The sequence below is a fragment of the Schistocerca piceifrons genome, chromosome 3, assembly GCF_021461385.2.
Source record: "Schistocerca piceifrons isolate TAMUIC-IGC-003096 chromosome 3, iqSchPice1.1, whole genome shotgun sequence".
Lineage (NCBI taxonomy): Eukaryota > Metazoa > Arthropoda > Insecta > Orthoptera > Acrididae > Schistocerca > Schistocerca piceifrons.
The window spans coordinates 833761289-833786954 of NC_060140.1; positions in this window are offsets into that span (position 1 = coordinate 833761289).

Genomic DNA, 25666 nt, shown 5'->3' on the forward strand with positions numbered 1-25666 from the left:
TTCTTTACGTACACTGAAGAGCCAAAGAAACTGGTATAGGCATGCATGTTCAGATACAGAGATATGTAAACAGGCGGAATACGGCACTGCGGTCGGCAACTATTATATAAAACAACAAGTGGATGGCACTGTTGTTAGATCAGTTATGCTGCTACAATGGCAGGTTGTCAAGATTTAAGGTAGTTTGAACGTAGTTTCCTAGTCTGTGCACGAGCGATGGAACACAGCATCTCCGAGGTAGCGATGAAGTGGGGATTTTACCATACGACCGTTTCACGAGTGTGCCGTGAATATCAGGAATCCGGTAAAACATCAAATCTCCGACATCTCTGCTACCGGAAAAAGATCCTACAAGAACGGGACCAACGACGACTGAAGAGAATCGTTCAACGTGACAGAAGTGCTATCCTTCCGCAAATTGCTGCAGATTTCAATGATGCACCATCAACAAGTTTCAGCGTGAGAACCATTCAACGAAACATCATCGATATGGGCTTTCGGAGCTGAAGACCCACTCGTGTAGCCTTGGTGACTGCATGACACAAAGCTTTACGCCTCGCCTGGGCCTGTCGACATCGACATTGGACTCTTGATGATTGGAAACTTGTTGCCTGGTCGGACAAGTCGCGTTTCAAATTGTATCGAGTGGATGGACATGTACGGGTATAGAGACAACCGCATGAATCCAAGGACCCTGCATGTCAGTAGGCGACTGCTCAAGCTGAATGCTCTGTAATGATGTGAGACGCGTGCAGTTGGAGTGATATGAGACCCCTGATACGTCCAGATACGATTCTGTCAGGTATCAGGTACATAAGCGTCCTGTCTGATCACCTGCATCCATTCATGCCCATTGTGCATTCCGACAGACTTGAGCAATTCCAGTAGGTCAATGCGACACCCCACAAGTCCGGAATTGCTACAGAGTGGCTCCAGAAACACTCTTCTGAGTTTAATCACTTCCGTTGGCCACCAAACTCTCCAGACATGAACATTATCGAGCATTTCTGGGATTCCGTAACGTGCTGTTGAGAAGAGATCCCCACCTCCTCGTGCTCTTACGGATTTATGGACAGCCCTGCAGGATTCCTGGTGTTAATTCCCTCCATCACTATTGGAGAAATTAGCCGAGTCCATGCAACGACGTGCTGCAGCACCTCTGCGTGCTGGCGGGAGCCCTACACGATATTAGGCAGGTGTGCCAGTTTCTTTGGCAGGATCCTTTTACGTTTTCTGCCATATTTCAAGACAGCGTTCTATTGTGGAGACTGCGGGTGATGGAGCCCCTTAGGGAAATAGCGGAAAGTTCGGGGAAAAAGGCCAGTGTTCATTCTGTCTGCTTGCCGGGGGGTCTCATCCGAGATGTGGAGGAGGCCCTGCCGGCGGCGATAGAGATCACTGGGTGTACCCGACTGCAAATTGTTGCTCATGTCGGCAGCAATGACTCCAGCCGTCTGGGTTCAGAGGTCATCCTCAGTTCATACAGGCGGTTGGTGGAGTTGGTGAAGACGGAAAGCCTCGCTCGCTAGCTAGCTAGCTATTTGTAGTATCGTTCAAAGAACCGATCGCCGTCCTCTGGTTTGGAGCCGAGTGGAAGGCTTAAACCAGAGGCTCAGACGATTCTGCGGAGATCTGGGTTGCAAATTTCTTGACCGCCGCTATCGGGTGGAGAAATGTAGGGTCCCCCTAATTAGGTCAGGCGTGCACTACACGCAGGAATCGGCTACAAGTGTAGTGGAGTGTGTGGAGTGCACATGTGGGTTTTTTAGGTTACAGAAACCCCTTCCTAGGCCCGACAAGACGCCTCCTGAGACGCGACAAGGTAGGAGTAGCAAAACGCAACAGGGATTAACAATATTATTGTGGTAATAGTAAACTGGAGGAGCGTCTATAGAAAGGTCCCAGAACTGCTCTCATTAATAAACGGTCACAATGCCCACATAGTACTAGGGACAGAAAGTTGGCTGAAACCAGATGTAAACAGTAATGAAATTCTGAACTCAGATTGGAATGTATACCGCAGAGACAGGCTGGACAGTGAAGGGGGAGGCGTGTTTATAGCGAGGAAAAGTGCAATAGTATTGAAGGAAATTGACGGAGATCCGAAATGTGAAATAATTTGGGTGAATGTCATCGTTAAAGCAGACTGAAAAATGGTAATTGGATGTCTCTATAGGCCCCCTGGTTCAGCAGCTGTTGTGGCTGAGCACCTGAAGGATAATTTGGATAATATTTCGAGTAGGTTTCCCCACCATGTTATAGTTCTGGGTGGAGATTTTAATCTGCCAGATATAGACTGGGAGACTCAAACGTTCATAGCGGGTGGCAGGGACAAAAAATTCAGTGAAATTTTTTTAAGTGCTTTATCTGAAAACTACCTTGAGCAGTTAAACAGAGAACCGACTCGTGGCGATAACATATTAGACCTTCTGGTGACAAACTATTTCTGTTTAGCAAAAGTGACAAAAAGCAGATTACAGAGTACCTGACGGCTCAACACAAAAGCTTTGTCTCAAATACAAATAGTGTTGAGGATCAGTGGACAAAGTTCAAAACCATCGTACAATATGCTTTAGATGAGTATGTGCCAGGCAAGATCGTAAGAGATGGAAAAAAGCCACCGTGGTACAACAACAGAGTTGGAAAACTGCTGCGGAAGCAAAGGGAACTTCACAGCAAACATAAACACAGCCAAAGCCTTGCAGAGAAACAAAAATTACGCGAAGAGAAATGTAGTGTGAGGAGGACTATGCGAGAGGCGTACAATGAATTCGAAAGTAAAGTTCTATGTACTGACTTCGCAGAAAATACTAAGAAATTTTGGTCTTATGTCAAAGAGGTAGGTCCATCAAAACAAAATGTCCAGACACTCTGTGACCAAAATGGTACTGAAACAGAGGATGACAGACTAAAGGCCGAAATACTAAATGTCTTTTTCCAAGGCTGCGCTGTAGTTCCTTCTTTAGGTTGTCGCACAGATGACAAAATGGTAGATATCGAACTAGAACACAGAGGGATAGAAAAACAATTAAAATCGCTCAAAAGAGGAGAGGCCGTTCGACCTGATGGGATACCAATTCGATTTTACACAGAGTACGCGAAGGAACTTGCCCCCCCTTCTTGCAGCGTACACCGTAGGTCTCCAGAAGACTGTAGCGTTACAGAGCATTGGAAAAGGGCACAGGTCATCCCTGTTTTCAAGAAGGGACGTCGAACAGATGTGCAGAACTATAGACCCATATCTCTAACGTCGATCAGTTGTAGAATTTTGGAACACGTATTATGTTCGAGTATAACGACTTTTCTGGAGACTAGAAATCTACTCTGTAGGAATCAGCATGGGTTTCGAAAAAGCCGATCGTGTGAAACCCAGCTCGCGCTCTTCGTCCACGAGACTCAGAGGGCCATAGACACGGGTTCCCAGGTAGATGCCGTGTTCCTTGACTTCCGCAAGGCGTTCGATACAGTTCCCCACAGTCGTTTAAAGAACAAAGTAACAGCTTATGAACTCTCAGACCAATTGTGTGATTGGATTGAAGAGTTCCTAGATAGCAGAACGCAGCATGTCATTCTCAGCGGGAAGAAGTCTTTCGAAGTAAGAGTGATTTCAGGTGTGCTGCAGGGGAGTGTCGTAGGACCGTTGCTATTCACAATATACATAAGTGACCTTGTGGATAACATCGGAAGTTTACTAAGGCTTTTTGCAGATGATGCTGTATTATATCGAGAGGTTGTAACAATGGAAAATTGTACTGAAATGCAGGAGGCTCAGCAACGAATTGACGCATGGTGCAGGGAATGGCAATTGAATCTCAATGTAGACAAGTGTAATGTGCTGCGAATACATAGAAAGAAAGATCCTTTATCATTTAGCTACAATATAGCAGGTCAGCAATTGGAAGCAGTTAATTCCATAAATTATCTGGGAGTAGGCATTAGGAGTGATTTAAAATGGAATGATCATATAAAGTTGATCGTCGGTAAAGCAATGCCAAACTGAGATTCATTGGATGAATCCTAAGGAAATGCTATCCGAAAAGAAAGGAAGTAGGTTACAATACACTTGTTGACCCACTGCTTGAATACTGCTCACCAGTGTGGGATCCGTACCAGATAGGGTTGATAGAAGACAAGAGATGGAGAAGATCCAACGGAGAGCAGGGCGCTTCGTTACAGGATCATTTAGTAATCGCGAAGCTGCGCTGGATTAGCCGAGCGGTCTTAAGGGCTGCAGTCACGGACTGTGCGGCTGGCCCGGCGGAGGTTTGAGTCTTCCCTCGGGCATGGTTGTGTGTGTTTGTCATTAGGATAATTTAGGTTAGTTAGTGTGTAAGCTTAGGGGCTGATGACCTCAGCAGTTAAGTCCCATAAGATTTCACACACATTTGAACATTTTCAGTAATCGCGAAAGCGTTACGCAGATGATAGATAAACTCCAGTGGGAGACTCTGCAGGAGAGACGCTCAGTAGCTTAGTACGGGCTTTTGTTGAAGTTTCGAGAACACGCCTTCATCGAGGAGTCACGCAGTAGGCTATATTGCTCCGCCGGCTGGAGTGGCCGAGCGGTCCTAGCCGCTACAGTCTGGAACCGCGCGACCGCTACGGTCGCAGGTTCGAATCCTGACTCGGGCATGGATGTGTGTGATATCCTTAGGTTAGTTAGGTTTAAGTAGTTCTAAGTTCTAGGGGACTGATGACCTCAGAAGTTAAGTCCCATAGTGCTCAGAGCCATTTGAACCAGTATATTGCCCCCTCCTACGTATATCTCCCGAAGAGACCATGAGGATAAAATCAGAGAGATTAGAGCGCACACAAAGACATACCGACAATCTTTCTTTCCACGAACAATACGAGACTGGATTAGAAGGGAGAACCGATAGAGGTACTCAAAGTACCCTCCGCCACACACAGTCAGGTGGCTGGCGGAGTATGGATGTAGATGTAGAAAAGCACATGGTGTTGAAGTTCACACCCAATTTCGAGCTCCTTGGGAGTTTTGCATTCTTTTGAACATGGAATGTTTTTTTCATTGCTACTGTAACACTATTCTGATCTGCTTTGTGTTCCATGGGGGATCAGTGCCATCTCTTATTAATTTACTTTGAATCGATCTCTCTGTTGCCGTAAATAATACTTCTTTGAATGAAACCGCATGCGGTCTAGGAAGGAGCGGGGACTGTCTCTTCGGAAGGCGTCAAGCGAATATTTATCTTCTTTTTTGAATATAAGCAGTGTGCGTTTCGTTTTGGAAGATTTGTATGTTACGGTATTCAGTCTCGCTACACCATCCTCGTGGTCAATAGTCCCTGTTCTGTCATGACGCTCCGTGTTGCTCAGGATTAATTGTTACTAAGACGTCAAGTATACTTTCGCCACCATTTACACTTAGAGTGGATCCTGAATTATCTGTTCAAAACAACTTTCTGAGAACGCATTCCGTAAAACTTCGGGCGACGTTTTATGGTTCCCAGCGACTTTGAACATGTATTTTCGCCAACATATCGACGGTGGTTTAAAGTCACCATCAACTATAATTTTGTGAGTGGGACACCTATTTTAAATCAGACTCAAATTTTCTTTGAACTGTATTATCTGTGAAAAGAATCACCTATTAATTTATTCCAGTTGTCAAGTATAGCGTCTACCCATAGTATCTCATAGGAACCATCTACTTCAACCTCACTACAAGGGAAACTATTTCTAATAGGAATAAGCACTCACCCGCCAACTGTATTTAATTTGCCTTTCTGTATACGGTTTGGTCTTTAGTAAACTTTTCGGCTGAACTTATTTCTGGACTTAAGCCAGCTTTGCGTACCTATAACGAATTGATTTTCAGTGCTTTCTGTTAGTGCATGCAGCTGTGATTCTTTTCCAAAACAGCTACGGCAATTTACAACTACAACAGCGATTGTTGGTATGTCTATCTTACTGTGTTAGCACTGCAACCTTTTAGACTAACACTCTTTCAGAACTGGGCAGATACTGGGCACAAATTTTTAATGAGCTTTTGTTTAGATGGCTACGCATTTGAATATTTTTGGTAGGCATTATGTTTGTGTGTTGGATAAAGACGTATTGAATGGAATAACATTGGAATTTCGAGCTCAGTTCTCGATCGTGCAGGGAATGAGTTACGGATGGGTCCTCCTTTTTGCAAGTGCACAGTTATTTGCAGAAATGCATCTCTCAGCCATCAGCTGTAGAAATACATCTTTATTCCCTACCAGTTTCGGATAAACATTCAAACCTCACAGAAGGACTATAAAATATAGAAACGGGAAGAATATAGTGATATAAGGGTACAGAAGAAACACATGTGTGAAGAACAGGCTATTGCAAAGCACTTAGGAAGATATACAATGATGAGTCACAAGTACATAATCTTCAGTTCAACACTAATCATTTCTCCCATAAAATCAGGTTAATTAAAATTATTTTGTCTGATACAAATACAATACTTTATAAAACGTATTCCTTAGCGGTTACAACTGATTATTTCGAACTAAAAGAGATATACACTGATAAGCCAAAACATTAAGACCACTGCCCACCGCGACGCTGGACACCACGTGGTGCCTTTGCATACACGTGACACGGCAACAAAACTATGTAAGCGGAGCAGACGCGGACGGCGGATCATCCAAGCGAAGATATTGGCTGCAGACGGGTAGATCCATTGAGATAAGCGTGTTTGACAAAGGGCAGATGATTATTACGCAGAGCCTGTGAACGAGTGTCTCGAAAACGGCGATGCTGGTCAAATATTCACGTGAGCATCTACGGAAAGAGGTAGGACAGTGAAACTAGCACTAGGCGCTAAATTGTTGGACGTCGACGACTCTGCAAAGAACGTGGGTTTCGGAGGCTTGTCTGCTCTGTAAAGTAGGCCAGATGGTGATCTGTGGCATCTCTGCCGAAAGAGCACAATGCTGGTGAACGCACAAGTGCTCCAGAGCGCACTGTTCATCGTACGTTGTTGAACATGGAGCTCTGCAGCAGACCACCGCTACATGTTCACATGTTGACTCAACGGCCTCGTAGATTACGATTGCAGTGGGAACGGGACAGTCGGGATTCGACTGTCGATCAACGAAAACGTGTCGGTTCCCCAGGTGAATCACATTTTTCCTACGCTAGGTCGATGGTCGTCTTCACAAACGCCGTTATCGTGGTGAACGGGGCTCGAAACGTGCAGCGCGCCACGGACGCAGGCTGTTGGGAACAGTATTATGATATGGGAGACAGTCTCTTGCACTTGCATGGGACCTGTGGTAGTAATCGAAGACACGCTGACAGTTGCGAACCACCCGCATCTCTTCACTCAGCGAGTGGTAGCCACGCAGTCTGAGGAGCATTGTCACGGTCCGTGCGGCTACCCCTGTCGGAGGTTCGAGTCCTCCCTCGGGCGTGGTTGTGTGTGTTGTCCATAGCGTAAGTCAGTTCATGTTAGATTAAATAGTGTGTAGGCTTAGGGACCGATGACCTCAGCAGTTTGGTACCATAAGACCTTACCAATAATTTCCAATTTCCGTCTCTTCACGCTTGAGGTCTTGCCCGATGGCGATGTCATCTTTCAGCAATATAATTATCCACGTCTCGGAGCCAGAACGGTGCTACAGTGGTTTGAGTGGCATTATAGTGAATTTACGTTGATGTTTCGGCGACCCATATTCACGTGATATAAATCTTATGGAACCAATCTGGGTCGCTATCTCGTGCTGTCATAGAGTACGCAAATCAGCGGCCCGTTATTTACGCGAATTATATGACCTGTGCGTAGACATCTAACGCCACGTACCTCCAAAAACCTGGCAACATACTTGCTTGTTTGTCCGTATTTCGTTCGAAAGACGGGCAAACAAGTTATTAAGCAAGTGGTCATAATGTTTCCGATCATCAGCATATATTATAAGTTGAGTGTCAAAGACAGTATTGTCAAAGATTACAGAAAACAACAATAATCTTCAGTTCAAAGTCGTATATTCTAGTCGAGGTAGGCAGACATCAGTATCTTTGTCAACAAAGATGACACCCACAACATCGATGTATTTCCGGAAGCCATTAGTGACATTATGTCTAATCATAATTATCACTTGGAAACAAGGTTACTGGATCTGTTTAGACGTACATTATGTGAATAATATCTATGAAACATGTATTAGCGTATAGAGCTACCACTTGGTAGAAAATACGTAACCACATTTGTTAAATTGTAGACTTCAAAGTAAATAGCCCAAACCAACAGATATTTTAGGATCAGTTAGAAACATAGCAATATTACATTATTAAAATTTGGAGACAATCTGATATCATTGTTTCATAGGGACATTGTGTAATCACTGTTTGTTGATGTATAAAATGTTACATAAATATAAGGCTTTGTCAATAAAATCAAAGTATACAATTGGGATAAAAATTAATAGAAGATAAAAATAGTACTGATTCATGTACTAATTAGGTTCAGTATATCTACACATCCCTTAACTAAGTCAACCTAGTTCCATGGACACATTAAACCAAGACTTCGGGCACCTAACTAAACCAACAATATTCACAGTCTATAGTAGAAATACACCGAATGCAGGTAATCACACATGAGAACAGCAAAAACCAATAATGTTACACATTCATATTACATTCACATTCATATTACCAGTACATGAAATGATGACAACATTATTTTTTCCTAAAAATTCGAAGTAAAACATTTGTACTGTAGGTACCGTTGATATTGGTGGGTACAGGTTCTATAGGTACGCATTTCTCCTAATATTTGACAACTGTAAACAGTTAACTTATAAAAGTTTTATGCACAATTATTGTTTTGCTTTGATACCCAAACATGTTTCAGCAGAGATGTGGCATCGTCAATGGGCTTTGCTCTTTTATCGTTCTGAAATAAATACTTACAGATTACGTGTGAGTTCGGATATATGTTACATAGTATTTTTGCTGTTATTTTAATTAGATACTCACTTTACCTTTTTTTTTTACATTGCGTAGGTTCTGTGGCTGCCAACCATAATAGGGGAAAGATCCAAATTAGTACACCAGTCATCTGCTAACTTAAGGTATGTTAGGATATCGCTTGCAATGAATTTTTGTTTATAATCCAACCTTTAAATTATATAGTCCGGTAAAACTCGTGGCTCATGCCAGTTTTTGGCCATAGCATTGTTGTATTTGGACTGTCCTAAGTTAGCGGTAGTTGAAAACGTTTTTGTTGTTTTTGTGTAGTTGGGCTGAGTTCTCTCCTGCTCATATTTGAATATTGCGTCTTACTGGACAATTCTGCGCTTTCGACTGTCATTTATTTCACTATTTTGTTTCGGATGACGTCCTCATCTTTGAACTTGCTCCGTTTGTTTTCTTTCTCTTTGTGTATGGGCGTGCGCAAGCGCTCCATTTGAGTGTGTGTGTGTGTGTGTGTGTGTGTGTGTGTGTATGTGGTCCGACGACATAGTAATAAGCATACCTGGCGTAGAGAAACAGCTGAAAGATTCGAAAGCAAATAAATTACCAGGTCCGGATAGAACCCCAGTTCGATTTTACAAAGAGTACTCTGAGGCACTGGCCCCTTACCCAGACTGCATTTATCGCGAATCTCTCGCCCAGCGAAAAGTCCCAAGCGACTGGAAAAAGGCGAAGGTGACTCCAGTATATAAGAAAGGTAAAAGAACAAAATCGCAAAATTACAGACAATTATCCATAACTTCTGTTTGCTGCAGAATCCTTGAACATATTCTCGGTTAGAATATAAGAAACTTTCTCGAGCCTGAGAAGCCTATGTGCACGAATGAGCATGGTTTTAGAAAGCATCGATCGTGCGAAACTGAGCTTGCCCTTTTCCCACATGATATACTGCGAACTGTGGATGAGGGGCGACAGGCAGATTCCATATTTCTAGATTGCTGGAAAGCATTTGACACAGTGCGCAATTTCAGGGTTATTTCTTCTTCTCATGGTGTCGCTCCAAGGGTAGGTCTCTCTTTCTCGGTCTTTCTTCACTTCTCTTACAACATGGTTTATAATCCACTGCTAGACTGGGAAGTCTTCGTGGCGGCGTACTAGACACACATTCCATTTTTCTTTGTATTCGACTGACTTTTGAGTTATTGGTTGCATCCCTAATTGTTCCCTTATTACTTAGTTTCTAAATTTTACTTGTCTACTGCAGCCTTTCACAGGTCTTAGAGATTTCATTTTTGATGCTTCTAGTTTCCGTATATGGTTATTTCTCAGCGTCCAAAACATACCGCCCCATATAGTTAAGTGGGAATTGCAATGCCTTCATAAAATTGCTCTTGGATGTATGCCCTAGTGTTACCCTTAAGCATTCTCCTTCCGCTCCATAGTCGCTGGTAACTAATAGTTTTTCCCGTTTATCCATATCTTGATCATAAGATAGATGGGGTGGACAAAAATAAGGAATTACCAAAAACACAACACATTAAAATACATAACACGGAGTAAAAATCCGGAAGAGTTCAAACCAGCTTCCAGGCGTACGTATAAATACAAGGGATGTCTAGTTTCCACGGTAATCACAAACCGATCATGCAGCAAAATATTGGGAAATTCAGGGAACGTTGATGGAGGTGGATAGCGACTACACATCCTGCTCATAAATGAGTCCACAAACGCCCTAACCGATGAAAAGTGTGTGAACGGAGATTCTGCCTCCCGGGAAGATAACTTCACAACTGGAGTAAAAATCTGCCATAGCATGGACCCCATCAGCCATAATAATCGTTGACAGTAATATGCTAATGCAGACTCACATGACTTTCCTCCATTGCGCAAAGCCCAAGTATTACGGCTTCCGCGCCACGTTTTCCTGTTACGGGCATTTGCGTCACTGATGAGTACTTTTGAAAATTCAGCTCGCTCTAAAGTTCCCTGTTGATGGCTATCCCTTCATGTTGCTTAGGTGCTGAGAGGGCTCGCGAGTGCGACACTCAGAACAGCAGTGACGTTTGGAGCTGTCGTCCTGTTTATGTTTCGTCGCCATCCTCTTCAATGTCACCATCACTCAACGAACACTTTCGCACGCGTTGTGACTTAGAGCTTCACGTATTTTGCTTTCCTTGTATGCGGTATAAATCTTCGACACGGTGTCTCTTGAAACACCAAACACTTCGGCTGCCTTGATTATGGAAGCAAGCATGATTCGAGCACCAAGTATTTTTCTCATTCGACTTCCTGAAACACCATGTGAAAAGTCATATTCGAGACACCTATCGAGATTTAAGTGGACACTATTCAAATGACATCAGGGATATAACAACTACTACGACAGAATATTGTGCCATGAGGCCAGGCCTGCGTTGAAGCTGGGTGACGCCATTTTGAACAACAGTTGGAAATGTAGCTTATGAAACTTCATGATCAGGGTTCCGAACCCCGTTAGCCGGGGTGGCCGAGCGGTTCTAGGCGCTACAGTCTGGAACCGCGCGACTGCTACGGTCGCAGGTTCAAATCCTGCTTCGGAGATGGATGTGTGTGATGTCCTTAGGTTAGTTAGGCTTAAGTAGTTCTAAGTTCTAGGGGATTGATGACCTCAGAAGTTCAGTCTCATACTGCTCAGAGCCATTTGAACCTATCAACACCCGAGTATTGCAGAAATACTCTGTGAATTCAAAAGGTAATTCCTGGAGGGAAGAAGGCATTCTTTACGTGAAACACTGTTGACAAAGTTTAGAGCTCTGGTTTTAGCAACAGACTGCACATCGCTTCCACTGCCATCAACATACGTGCCGCGTACAGACCGCGAACACACGTAAGAGAAATCAGACCTCGTAGGGAAGAATATGGGGACATTCCTCCCTCATTCCATTTGTGAGAGGAACAGAAAAGGGAATAACTAGCCGTTATACAAAGTTCCTTCGCAATGCACTGTACGGTGCTGTACTGAATGTCGTACTCGCGAAACCTCTCAGCACCTAACCAACATGAAGGGATAGATGTACGTGTTAATAGATGGAAACGTAATTTTTTAGGAATCCACTACGTTTAGAATCTGACACATCATTACATCAAGTGATCCGCTGGTGAATTAGTATTACTGCACGAAAGAATCTTTTAGAAACGAAAATTTCGTTGGGTTTCAGGTCCAAGACAACATTTAGTTCCACGAAGTTAATGAGTACCAAAAGAGCCAATTCTACATAGCCCATAAAATGGACGTTCATTACGTTCACTGCGATTAAAGTATCTCCCAGTAACAAAAGCCAGTTTGTTAATGTTTGAAGGCTGATGTCGACACATCTCATCGCTAGTAATAAAACTGTTGAACTCAAAATTCGTCATCTTACCGCACTATGATGATGATCATGATTCTTAATGTACGTTTATGATCCTAAACCTCAGTTATTGGCGGCCTATTGAAACAGTCTTCTTGCAAGCTGGACGAAACCTTTATAACAGTAAAAAATTTACCGTAAGATTTATATTTAGAGCTCAGTACACTCATACACATAAGCAAACATTAATCTCCTTGGGCACAATAAAAAGTGTAAAGCAACTTTGTGTTGTACAATTACAGGATTTTACAAAAGGAAAAGACTGAAACAATAAATAGTGATTTGGTGATTTGTTGGTTGCTTAAATACAAGTTGATGACCAAGCTACACTGCAAATACACTAAAACTCTTACCAAATGATTCATGTAGTAGGTAAAATACCTCACAGAACCATAAAACATGTACGAAATTTGACTCATCACCACCTTAAGCGTGAGCCTATCACTTAGTATACTGGTAGTTACTATCACGTTGCATTGTAAAACGCATTCGGTGAAAATGTGTAGAGAGATTGGTGCGCCACAAGAGCCACACAATGGTGGGTCTTGTAGCTGACGGAGGAACCCATGTGTCACAGCACAATGGCCTATCCGGTACGTTAACATTACTTCCTCTCGCAAGAAGGAGGAACGCTGCACCCGGATAGTTGGCTTGACCAGCTGAAGCTTGTTGTCCCTTACTTCCAGCATCTCTTCCGCAAAGTGAATCATGATCCTGTATCTCAGCAGCAAAAATATGACGTGCAGCGCATCTATTGCAGATATTAATGGTTACATCTCGTAAATCCCAATATGCTGAATTCTTTTCCGTCATGGCACCCTGCAGAATAAGAACTCATTCCTCTGCGCCGTGGATGAGGATTGGAGACTTAGATGGTCTACACCTTTTGGGTACAAGTGCTGAACTGACTGAACAGTATCAAAGGACTCAGAGAAGATGACGGATTTTGTAATTCTGTTATGTTGCATCTACTCCAGTGCCTCAAGATCGCCTAAGCTTCTGCACAATAAATTTGTTTGTTAAATGAATCTTGAGGACAGAGTCAGGAAATATCACGTAGCAGACAATGAAGTAACCGTGTATAGCAGCATCCTTACATACTATATCATTCCGGTGCTCAGATAAAGTATTACAGTACGTTGATTTAAAAATGCAATCTGAGATGTGTAATTTTTTACTCCAGCACGATAATTTTAAATCTGCTCTTCAGTATGCAGGATGATGACTGATAAAACTTTCACTATTTTTCGTGAATGCCAAACGATCTTGACAACCGCAGTTGATCAGTTTAGGTACGCGCCTTAGCAGGTGAGCAGTGGTATGAGTTGTCCGAGATTCGTGCGGTAAGAGAGCAGGGAGGAACAGGGCCGTGATCATTAGTTACCATGCCTGGCATACCGTTAGGAGCAAGTTTAAGCAAACGGAACACTAATCGTAACTATTATCAGCCCTCTCTTATTATAGTGATTAACATAAATGACTTTAAGATATGAAGAACTTGCCACAATCTTTGCACCAATAATTAAGATCGATGGCTAAAAGACCTGTTGATGCAAACGATAAAGAATGAGTGATGTGGCACTGTGGTCGGACAACTGAGTCGCACTCTTGAGTATTTGGGTTCAGTTCTCCATACTGCCATTCAAATTTATGTTTCCCATGGTTTCCCCTAATCTCTTAAGAGAATATCATGATGCTTCATTCCTAAAGAACACGGCTGAATTCCTTGTACTCCACTCCTAACGAGCTTGTTGTTATCACGGAAGTTTAAACTATGATGTTCCATTTCCTCTTTTATCTTTAAATTGTTCACTGCTTTAGGTTTCAATATTTAGAATGTGTTTACTCATTTACAGAACATAAAAAGTTTCCAGCAAATTACATCTCTCAGATGAAGATTTTGTGAGAAGAATTACTCACTTTAATAAACATATATGTGAACATTGGATCGAAAAGGATGCAAAACATTGTACAAGGGTTAAGGGACACTGGTAAAACACTTGTGTCCCTTAACCCTTGTACCATGTTTAGCATCTTTTCCGATCCACCTGTGTCCCTTAACCCTTGTACCATATTAGCGATCGTTTCCGATCAAGCGTTCACAATTTTTTTTATTCAAGTGCGTTATTCTTCTCATGAAATCTGCATGTTAGAGATGTGATTTGCTGGAAACATTTTGTGGCCGTTAAGTGACTAAACACATTCTAAACATTGAAATTGTGCTTACCCATAGGATTTAATGAGATTAGGTCACAAAATAACCCTTACAGGAATTAAGATATTTTTATCTCTTAGTATGTTTTATGTCACCGATTCTGCTGATATTTCTGGCAATACTATTGCGTTGTAATTTCGAAATAAGAAGCAGAGTGCTTTGTTAATTTTATTCAGTTTAAATATTTTCTCCTTACAAAAATAGCTCTTAGATGCCCTGAAGGTTATTGTGAGCAACAATATGCAGAATATTTAGAAAGAGAAAATGAGGAACTTACAGAGAATGATGCAAGTGATGCAGAGAAGGACCACATTGAAATACAGGAATCAGACTTTGCTGTTACTGGCGCTAAAATTAACTGTGACGAGATGAAATTTTAGACACACCACTTATAAGTAAAAATCGTGAAATAACATACAGTACTTTTCATCCAAAAGTTAAGAAGCGGTGTTTCGGAAATATTCTTAGGCGAACTGAGTCTGTGCCTCGAAGAATAATAGAAATAATTTCTACGAGGAAGTATTTTTTGTGTTTAATTACTGAGGATTTGAGAAGAATCATACGTGGCAATTGTGGTGTCACCGCCAGACACCACACTTGCTAGGTGGTAGTTTAAATCGGCCGCGGTCCATGTAGTACATGTCGGACCCGCGTGTCGCCACTGTGATCGCAGACCTGGCGCCACCACCAAGGCAGGTCTCGTGATACGAGAGTGGACTCGCCCCAGTTGTACGAGAGCACTAGCTACCGCCCAGTTGTACGCGAACCTAGCTATCGCCCAGTTGTACGCGAACCTAGCTATCGCCCAGTTGTATGCGAACCTAGCTATCGCCCAGTTGTACGAAGCCTTTCTCTCTCATTAGCCGAGAGACAGAATAGCCATCAGCTAAGTACTGGCAACGAACTAGCAAGGAGCCAGTTGTATCAGTGCCTATAGCTTACGAGTATTCAAGAGAGATGTATTCCAAGGAATAAAGAAAAGTTAAGTAAAAAGCATCTACATACTTTTCTTCTTATTCATTCATAAGTTCTCATGTTCCAGACTTCACGCCCGTCTGCGTAATGCCGAGCGTGCACTATCGGCCACAGCTTTAGTTTAGCATTCCTTTTCAGCATCAACATCACGGTGTCAGTCCAGCTACCGACACTACAGCAATACCGATAAAAGGGCAGAGGAATGGAAGGTAAAGCATTCTTTTCTTGAACGATTGCAAAATATAGATTAGATTAGAGATTAGACTAGTACGTGTTCCATAGATCATGAATACGACACTTCGTAATGATGTGGAAGGTGTCAGGTTAATAAAAGGTGTCTATAAAAGATATTACATTAGACAAAATATTACTTGACACTCAAGGTTTTTTTTTGTGGAGGTTTGGAAATTACCCACTTACTATATCCAAAATTTCGTCTAATGAGTAGAAGGAGTTGCCATTAAGAAATTCTTTTAATTTTCTTTCAAATGCTACATGGCTATCTGTCAGACTTTTGATGCTATTAGGTAAGTGACCAAAGACTTTTGTAGCAGCATAATTTACCCCCTTCTCAGCCAAATTTAGATTTAAACTTGAGAAGTGAAGATCATCCTTTCTCCTAGTGTTGTAGCCATGTACATTGCTATTACTTTTTGTTAACAACAAATTTCATAAGTGAATATATATATTGTGGGGCTACAGTGAAGATTTCTACCTCTTTAAATAAGTGTCTGCAGGATGATCTTGGATGAGCTCCAGCAATTATTCTGATTACATGCTTTTGTGCAATGAACTCTCTTTAACTCAGTGATGAGCTACCCCAGAATATGATGCCATACGAAAGCACAGAATGAAAATAGGCATGGTAAGCTAATTTACGTAGATGGATATCGTCAAAATTTGCAATCACCCTAATAGCATAAGTAGCAGAACTCGAACGTTTTAGCAGATCCTGAGTGGTTTTTTTTCCAGTTCAACCCCTCATCAATGCATACACCTAGAAATTTTGAATATTCTACCTTAGCTACCGATTTCTGATGGAAGTCTATATTTATTAATGGGGTCATTCCATTTACTGTGTGGAACTGTGTATACTGTGTTTTGTCAAAGTTTAATGAGAGCCCATTTTCAGAGAACCACTTAACGATTTTCTGGAAAACATCATTTACAATTTCAGCAGTTAATTCTTGTCTGGGTGTGTTAACTGTACTTGCATCATCGGCAAAAAGTACCAGCTTTGCATCTTCGTGAATATAGAATGGCAAGTCATTAATATATATTAAGAACAGCAGAGGACCCAAGACCGAACCTTGCGGCACCCCATTCTTGATTGTTCCCCAGTTTGAGAAATCACCAGTTTTTTTGCATATAATGAATTGGTACTTCCCTGGTCTTTCTGATTACGCACGGCGAGTAGAAAGGCAGTGGTAAACCTCTTGATGAGATATGGTCCCATGAATATGGAGCCCCATAATTCCGAGAAAAATCAGTAGCAACAGGTTTCAGTACACACCACGATGGCCGATACATTCTGCTATATTCAGACGCGAGACAAGAAAAGAAATCTCGCAAAATAAAGAAGAGGCAATACGAGTCATGCCTGAGACGTTCTTTGGAATCATATAGGACACATCAGCTGCTAATATTGCACTGAACGAGCGTTTGTGCACGTTTATAGGATGTGAAACGTCCCCTTAGAAAAATCATACATGACTGTGCTTAAACTGACACACAGTAGCGCAACGCAATCTCACTTTCAAAAATCCCTACAAAAGAATGGCCCTGACTAACATCAACCTACACCTTTCACAAATCACTTACCTCACCAAAAATCTTCGTTACTCGAACTACTGCAATACAGCGAGCGCCACTACTGCCAGCTAAATAAAAGATTCAAACTACTGAAGGCACTAACTACTGATAGGCATAGATAGCAAATGAAAGATTTTGATAGAGAACAAACAATGTATTTACCTCAATAGTGTTCAAAAGTCATAATATATATAGCAGTAAATGGCATCCAGTGTTACAAATTTCAAAACTCCGCCATTTCTCTCCCCACGTCCACCACTGCTGGCGGCTCACCTCCAACTGCGCAACGCTACGCGCTGTTCACATCCAGCTGCCGCTGCCCAACACTACAATGGCAGACAACAACGCAAACTAGCCACAGACTGTACACAGCACAGCCAGTGATTTTCATACAGAGCGCTACGAGGCGTTACCAATAAGAAAACCTAAACAGCCTACTTACATAGCCCCCATGCTCCCCACAAAAAATTTTACAAATTGTTTTGGGCAGTGGCCAATACAGATTTGAAAAAAAATTTCATGATTACAGTAACAAAGATATGAAATGCACACACTTATCGATACAATGTTGGTCAAAAGCTAAAATTTTCTCACAGTCCATAGAGACAGTCCTGATCGTTCATCACAGTAAAATTGCAGTGTTTTTCTCAAAGTCTCAGCAGTAAAAGAAAATGCACATGGAAGTAGTGGATTTCCATGCAGTCTTGAAGAAGTAGCGGTGTCCTTCCAACAGAAAGACAGTGCTGACTCTAGACATGCAGACAGGTAATAGGCCACAACACAGCAAACCCACAGCAGAGTCAGTCGAAGTTTTGAAGAATACTGGTAGGTAGGTCATCACAGAGCAGACCCACTGTAGTCCTGGTAGAGATTATGGTATTGGTGGGCCACCAGAGGTGCAGACCCACTGCAGTCCTTGTAGAAATAATGTTATTGGTGGGCCACCAGAGATGCAGACCCACAGTAGCCCTTGTATAGACGGCCAGCAACCATCTGTTGCGACTGTGCAGGTGCACAATCACCATCGAAGAGTCTTGCGTACAATATAGCAAATCCATAAACCACTACTTGTGCACTCCCAAAAAATATTTTTGAAATGTCCTTAGAACCAGCAATGCTGTTATCCAGTCCCTCGCTGAATTATCAACACACCTGCAAGCACTAACAGTCCCAACTTCTCACACACTGTGCATATATTATGACCAACAGAAACGTGTGCAGTGAAATGATACTTAATTTGAAGAACTGGTAACAATTACAATTTGATAACATAAAAATACAATATCAAAGGTACACAATAAATCATTAAAGAACATAACAATACAGATAACATTTGTAGTTGGTTCTAATGGTTCTGAGCACTATGCGACTTAACTTATAAGGTCATCAGTCGCAATATGGCTTTACAAAAGAATAGAAATAAACATATACATCAGTGTTACAAAAATAATGACATAAGTACATACATAAAGATCAGAATAACTTTTGAAACCTCACCTTCCCATATGAGCAGCAAAACAGAATAAATAATGTCTAAACATCTTTACAAAGTAAATGACATAGTATTAGAAAAATTCTACAACATAGCTCTCATCAGCTAAACACATAAAGACAGGAAAAACACAAATACACAAGGGTACACAAACACATAGGGGGATGACACAAAAGGAAAGGACAGGGTTTGTTTTACTGCAGTATTTTGCATGGAGATCTCCCTTCGTTCATCATTATTCCCAAAAAGTCCTATCTAGGCCTGCTTTCTGTATTCTGTTCACATCCTCTTTAAAAAATAATTTTTCTACACTGTACACTACCTTTCTTTGGCCAAACCATTTTCTTATAGCTTCTCAATGCATTTCTTCCAATCCATCATAGTTAGTGTCTCATACAGTCTACCCTCTCTTAAGCTAACTTAAATCTACTGAGCTCAGATATATATACCAAGGGATGAGGCAATGCAGCAGCACATAACAAATTAACACAAACAGCAATGACAAAAATTCAAACTGGCAAACCAAACAGCAGTAAAATAAATTAGGAGAGTAATTGCAATATTACAGCTAATATAAGGCAATGTGCAGCAAACAATAAAAATAAATCAGTAGTAAAACTGGCTTAACAGAGTAATACAAAGTCAAATTCAGTAACACTATGCCTGGCAACCAGCAGCAGTAAATGAAAAAACTTATACCTAAACATGACAAAGCTCAAGCAGAAGAAATAGTGCACTAAAGACAACAATGCAGATAAGGGAAATGTCTATTCACATCTTAATGTCTATGTAATTAAAGTGGTGCACCACAACTTACTCTACCATAAAAATTACCAAGTACTTGAAAAGTAAATTATATATGCAGTTACTGTTATTAGTCCCTTCTTACTGTGCCTTCCTTTCCATGTGCTCCTTTTTTTGTTTTTTTTTTCTGAAGAACGTGGACCATAAAATTATTATCTAACAGATCTATTGACAGAAAATGTTCACATTAGCAAATGCATTTAATTTTATTTTATAAAAGCAATGATGCAACACACCTGGAAAACAGATATCAAATAAAATAAGCAACTATGTACAAAGTAAATCATAAAATAATCATTCAGTAGTCATGAGGCATTTTGTAAGTTAGTAGAAATTCTCTCAATTCTCGTAGAAAGACACTTGTCATAATCAGGCGTGCAGATGTACGAATATTTCCCATCAGTTCATAAGCATTTCAGTAAGTAGCACAAAGTAATGAGCGTGTCAATTTGCGATGCTTTCTACAAAGGAATGTCAATAGGGAGGTTCATGGTCTCTTTTTTTTCTCCACCTGTGCCTCTGAAAGGCACACACTAATGGCTTTTTCCCAGGTGACTAGCACGCAGCTGGGTGCCCACCACGCATTACATGAAGGTCACTTAATTTTTCCTACCGAAATATTTATGACAGCAGTTTGCGCTACAGTGACAGTCTCATATAAAAAATTTCGCAGGTCGAGAATTTGCGTTACAAATGTGTAGAAACAAAATCCTATAAATACAAAAGTGTCCAAAAAATTTTCAGTGGCATTGTGATACATTCACACATGTACCACATTTCATAATTCTTAAGTACGAATCTTGGTTTCCTTTTCCACAAATCACAGTCCCTAACCACTACTCATTATTCCTTACCTTATTATACATACACATATTCGTTGAGACTTCTTCAATATTTCATCGTAAGAAATACGTAGAATAATCAAATTCCTCATATACGGTAGCATCATCTTATTGATCATAAACATACCTCAACAGCATAATACATATCGTCGTCGTAATAATATCATAACATCTCAATCAATTCTCAAAATCGTCGTAGCTTTCTCCAATAATTTCAAAACCTAAAAAAAAAATTCTCTGCTCATTTAAATACTGTCATCTACCTCAAACATACTTTAAAATCATACCAAACACATAATTCAGAGCTCTCATAGTATCACAATGGTTCCAAAAAATATGAACAGTTCACAAAATACAGACGAAAAACAATTTCGTAAGTGTGAAGTTATCCAACTGTGTAATTACGTAAACATCTGTCACTGACATAGTAAAAAAATGTTTGTTAAATAATCAGATAGCTATGTAATTCCGTGTTAGAGGAATATGGTACCGATGTGTAAAGTTGTATAAGCAAATATCATATTAGCTAGGGCTCCTTGTGCTAGCCAAACACATGGTACACAAAGTAGGCGTGTACCCCCCCGAGGAATAATGTAATTATACCCTCAGGTGTTACAGATTACAGCAATGGAATGAAATGTATCATGGAATATCTTTGTATCATTGAACTTCGAATATCTTTAAAAATAAATGTTTTAAGTGCAAAATTAATCAGTCAAATACATGTACTGTAGCACTAAACTGTGCATCTTGTTGTAAGATAATCTCCGTGGAAGTGTCGTAGTTATCGTCCTCTGAAAGCTAAGTTCTGCAGAAGTCAATGTACTTACCCCATAATAAACAAAAGTGAAATGCTTTGCGTATAGATATCTTAGTTATTACGCTTATCGCCGTGATGAAGAAAGTACTGTGCTGTAACGTATTGTTGTGCTATGGAAAAGGTTGTCTCATTGTAGCTATACCACAAAAGTTACTACTAAAACATGTTTTATTTTCCAGAATAATTCAGAAAAGCTGTGCGGATATAAAACAGAAACACTTCAATAGCAACATTGTAAACTGTCACTCATTAGTGGCGTCGTGATAAAATTGTGTAGCTGTCACATAAACTAACAACTGTGTCATCTGGTATCTCACAGAAAGTACTTTAAATCCAGAATGTATTTTCAAGTAAACCAAAATGTTGCATTAAAATCTCATTAGCAGTACCAGTATATGTTCTAAGTATGTAAGCCTGATAGTCGTTACGTAATCGTGCAACTAACAAGCAAGAGTGTACAAATAACAACACTGTGTCGTCTGTTCACTGTAACAATGCATTCGTAATTTCTGTTTAAAGATGTTCCCTAGGTTCTAGGCTGGATAGTTAACTTCAAAACATTGTTGCATGTTAACAGTTTCTAAGTGTGACAAAAAGTACTACAAATGTGAAGTGAAAAGTTTTATGGCAAAGACAAAGTTAAAAAGCAGATTATCTCTCAATAAGCGATTTTACATGTGAAGTGTGGTGCAATCCTTTACTCTTCATAGTACTCAGAGCTTGTAGTTGAATGCAATTATCATGCGGTATACGTCGGTAAAGAATATTGGAATTTTTCACAAGGTTAGCGTCTATGTTATTTTTCTCTGAGCCAGCCGGCGCACGTGGCTGCCTGCAGTGCTAGTCATTGTCTGCTATCTCTTTGTTGGCGTGTGTCGTTATTGGGATTAGGAGACCTAACTTCTACAAATTCACCTTGCCGAGAGAGCCCAGCCCCATTACAATCCCGCCAGTTCTGATGAAATTCAGGTCTGTCGTTATGATTATAACGTCAGTCGTCACGTCGGTAGTTCCTGTAGTTTCTTTCTTGTCGGTTAAGTGGTGGAGAATTTCACCCTGGATTATCACTGCATGGTGAACCGATGCGTCCGAAGTTACTCTGTCTCCCGTGAAAATAATAGTTCTGGTTGCCATATTGTATGTTTCTATGTTTGTCTCTGCCATATTCATTACTATGGAAATGCGATCTTTCTCTGTAACTGTTACTCTGCCAGTGGTTGCCATATGGGTGGTGTATGTTTTGTTCACGATTTGCGTTGTAAGAATAGCCTTGTCGTATCCAGTTATTATTTCTTCCATCACAGAATTGTGATGGATGTGACCTGTAATTGTTGTGTTCCTGTTTTCGCGTCCCACGATTGTCAGTATCAATTTCCAGTTCCTGAAAAGCTTCAATATCGCCTTTGCGAAGTCCTGCCAAAATAGTATCTTGTAAATGTTGGGGAAATTTGATTAAGCAAATGTGGATGAGTTCTGAGGGGCTGTGTGGGTTTGAAAGATACTGATTCTTATGTAACACGTCTTCGAAATATTTTACAAGACTAGAAAATTCCGAATGTTCGAAATTTTTCATCATTAGGATGCTATGTTTTACTCAGTCTTGTGTAGCTTGAGACCAATATGCTGAGAGGAAGGCATGCTAAAATTCTCCTTCACTGTGACAATCGTGAATGACCGATCGCATTCTTACAGCTGGTTCATTCTCTAAGTAGCCACACATAAATTCTAATCTGTGCTCTAATGACCAGTTGGGAGGAAAACAACGAGAGAATTGATGGAGCCACGCTTGTGGATGAATGTCGTTGCCAGAATTCTTAAATTTTTGGAATTTATGTGTAGCAATGAACAGCTTATAGTCAAAATCATCGTGTCGGCGAGTAGAATATCGGTCATTGTTACGTCGCGTCGACGGTTTCATCTCAAAATTCCGTGCAGCTTGTCAATTTCTTTCATAATTTCCGAAATGATCTGTGTTATTATTTTGTGGCTTTTCCGTATTTCTATGTCCTTCTTCCCGTGTTGGAGCGCGAGTGTCCTCTGAAACATGTAATTTTTGTATTAATGATCTTGTACTTCCCGGATTTCTCTTTTGTGTTGCGTATTAATTTGATTCTAATTTTGTTTGAAATTCTTAATTTATTCGTACTCTCTGTGTCAGTGATGGCTACAGGTCTTGTGTCATTCATATCATCATCTACCTTTGCAGATAAGTTAGTGAACTGATCCGAAAGTTCGTCTACTTTCTCCGATAGTGTACTTATTTCCTAAGTGTGTTTTTCTTAACCAAGTTTCAGAGTGTCATCTTGTGTTGAAATCGTATCTACAGTGTCCTTTATGTTTTCATGAGTTTTTGCAAGTAGCGTAACCGAATCGGTAGATGCAACTGAGTCAATTTTAGCCCACAAGGTCTCATGATTTTCATGAACAATGGTTTGCAGTTCTTTTATGGCTATTTCGTGATTCTGTAATGCATTTTTCATGCCGCGAAAAAATAGGTTGAAAAGGCTCACAACTTTGTGTATTTACATCATTACAGAATTTTTGACATTTCGATTCAATGTTATGTAACCCAGTAGTTAAATCTTCACGTGTTTGTTCAAGTGTGGTGTCTAACTTTTGAAGCGTTTGCTGTGTTTGTCTCTGATTTTGTTTCATTGTGTCTAACTGTTGCTGTGTTTGCTTCTGGTTTTGTTCCATTGTGTCTAATTTTTGAAGATTTTGTTCCATTGTGTCTAACTGTTGTTGTGTTTGTCTCTGGTGTTGTTCCATTGTGTCTAACTTTTGAAGACTTTGTTCCACTTTGGCTAACTTTTGAAGCTTTTGTCCCATTGGTTGCATTAATTGTAATACCAATGCACTGGTGTCTGAAACATGTTCCTCAGTGCTACTCGGCAATGTATTGGAACCGGCAATATTCGCATTTTGAAAAGCAGGAAATCTGTCTTGACTTATTTGAGAAAACGGCGAGGACGCAAAACCTGAATCTACAGTATTTGCGAGATTGTGTCCTGTCATTTCGGATTCCTGAGGCAAGCTGTTGCCGGCCGATCGATCGATAATGCTTCACTGTTCACTAATTGTTTCACTGCCTACACTATTATTTGCAGCCCGCTCCATTTCCCTATGCACAAATACCAAATTACAACTTTGAAGGGGACTGATGACCTCAGAGGTTAACTCCCATAGTGCTCAGAACCATTTTAACCATTTAAACTACTTTGAACATTAGTTAATTCATTACACATTGGCGCTAACACACTGCTTTCGTCTTCACTGTCATTTCTCAGTTTACTTTGGAGCCTAGTATTACGTTTTTCGCACGCCATTATTGTCACAATATTTCACACGACAACACAGAAAAGCACAATTTGAAGAGCAAAATAAGAAAACACATTAACATAGCATTGAAAATAATATCTCGTTAATTGAAAGCGCAGCTTTGAAATACTTGGTGCAAATCTACATGCATGCCACAACTGTTTTACTGTGCAAGAATGAAAAACTACAACTACAAAGGAAATTCTCTCTACAGATGCGCGCTAGCAATAAACAAAGGCTGCACTAATTGCACAAAGTACAAGAAAAAGATCAGAAGATTCCAGTGAGGTATACCGGCAGGGTCGCCATATGAAACGTTCCCTTAGGAAAATTATACATGACTGTGCTTAAACTAACACACAGTATTTTTAGCGCAACACAATCTGACTTTCATAAATCGTTACAAAAGAATGGCCCTGACTAACATTAACCTACATCTTTCACACATCACTTACCTCACCAAAAATCTTCGTTACTCGTACTACTGCAATACAGCGAGCGCCACTACTGCCAGCTAAATGAAAGATTCAAACTACTGAAGGCACTAACTACTGATAGGCATAGTTAGCAAATTAAAGATTTTGATAGAGAACAAACAATGTATTTACCTTAATAGCGTTCAAAAGTAATTATATATGTGTATATATATATATATATATATATATATATATATATATATATATATATACATACATATATATAATTACATTACATATATATACATATATATATATACACACATATATAATTACTTTTGAACGCTATTAAGGTAAATACATTGTTTGTTCTCTATATATATACAGGGGTCAAGGTGGTTGGTAGAGGTAGCACCTTTGCTTGGCGTTGACTCAGTACTGGTCCTCACCACCCCAGGGATGAGCTGAGGAGGTATGCAAGACCTTTGCCTCTGAGGAAGCTACGTCCAAGACCGTCCGTGCGTGGTGAAGAGCCACATCCTACACGAGGTGACCCTGTTAACGCAGAACACGGCGGATCTACAGGAGAAAACCTTGAAAAAAATCTCACATTCCAAATCCTCAATGCGTCTGTACTCGAGTCGAGCGGCAGCGAGGCCAGCGTCTG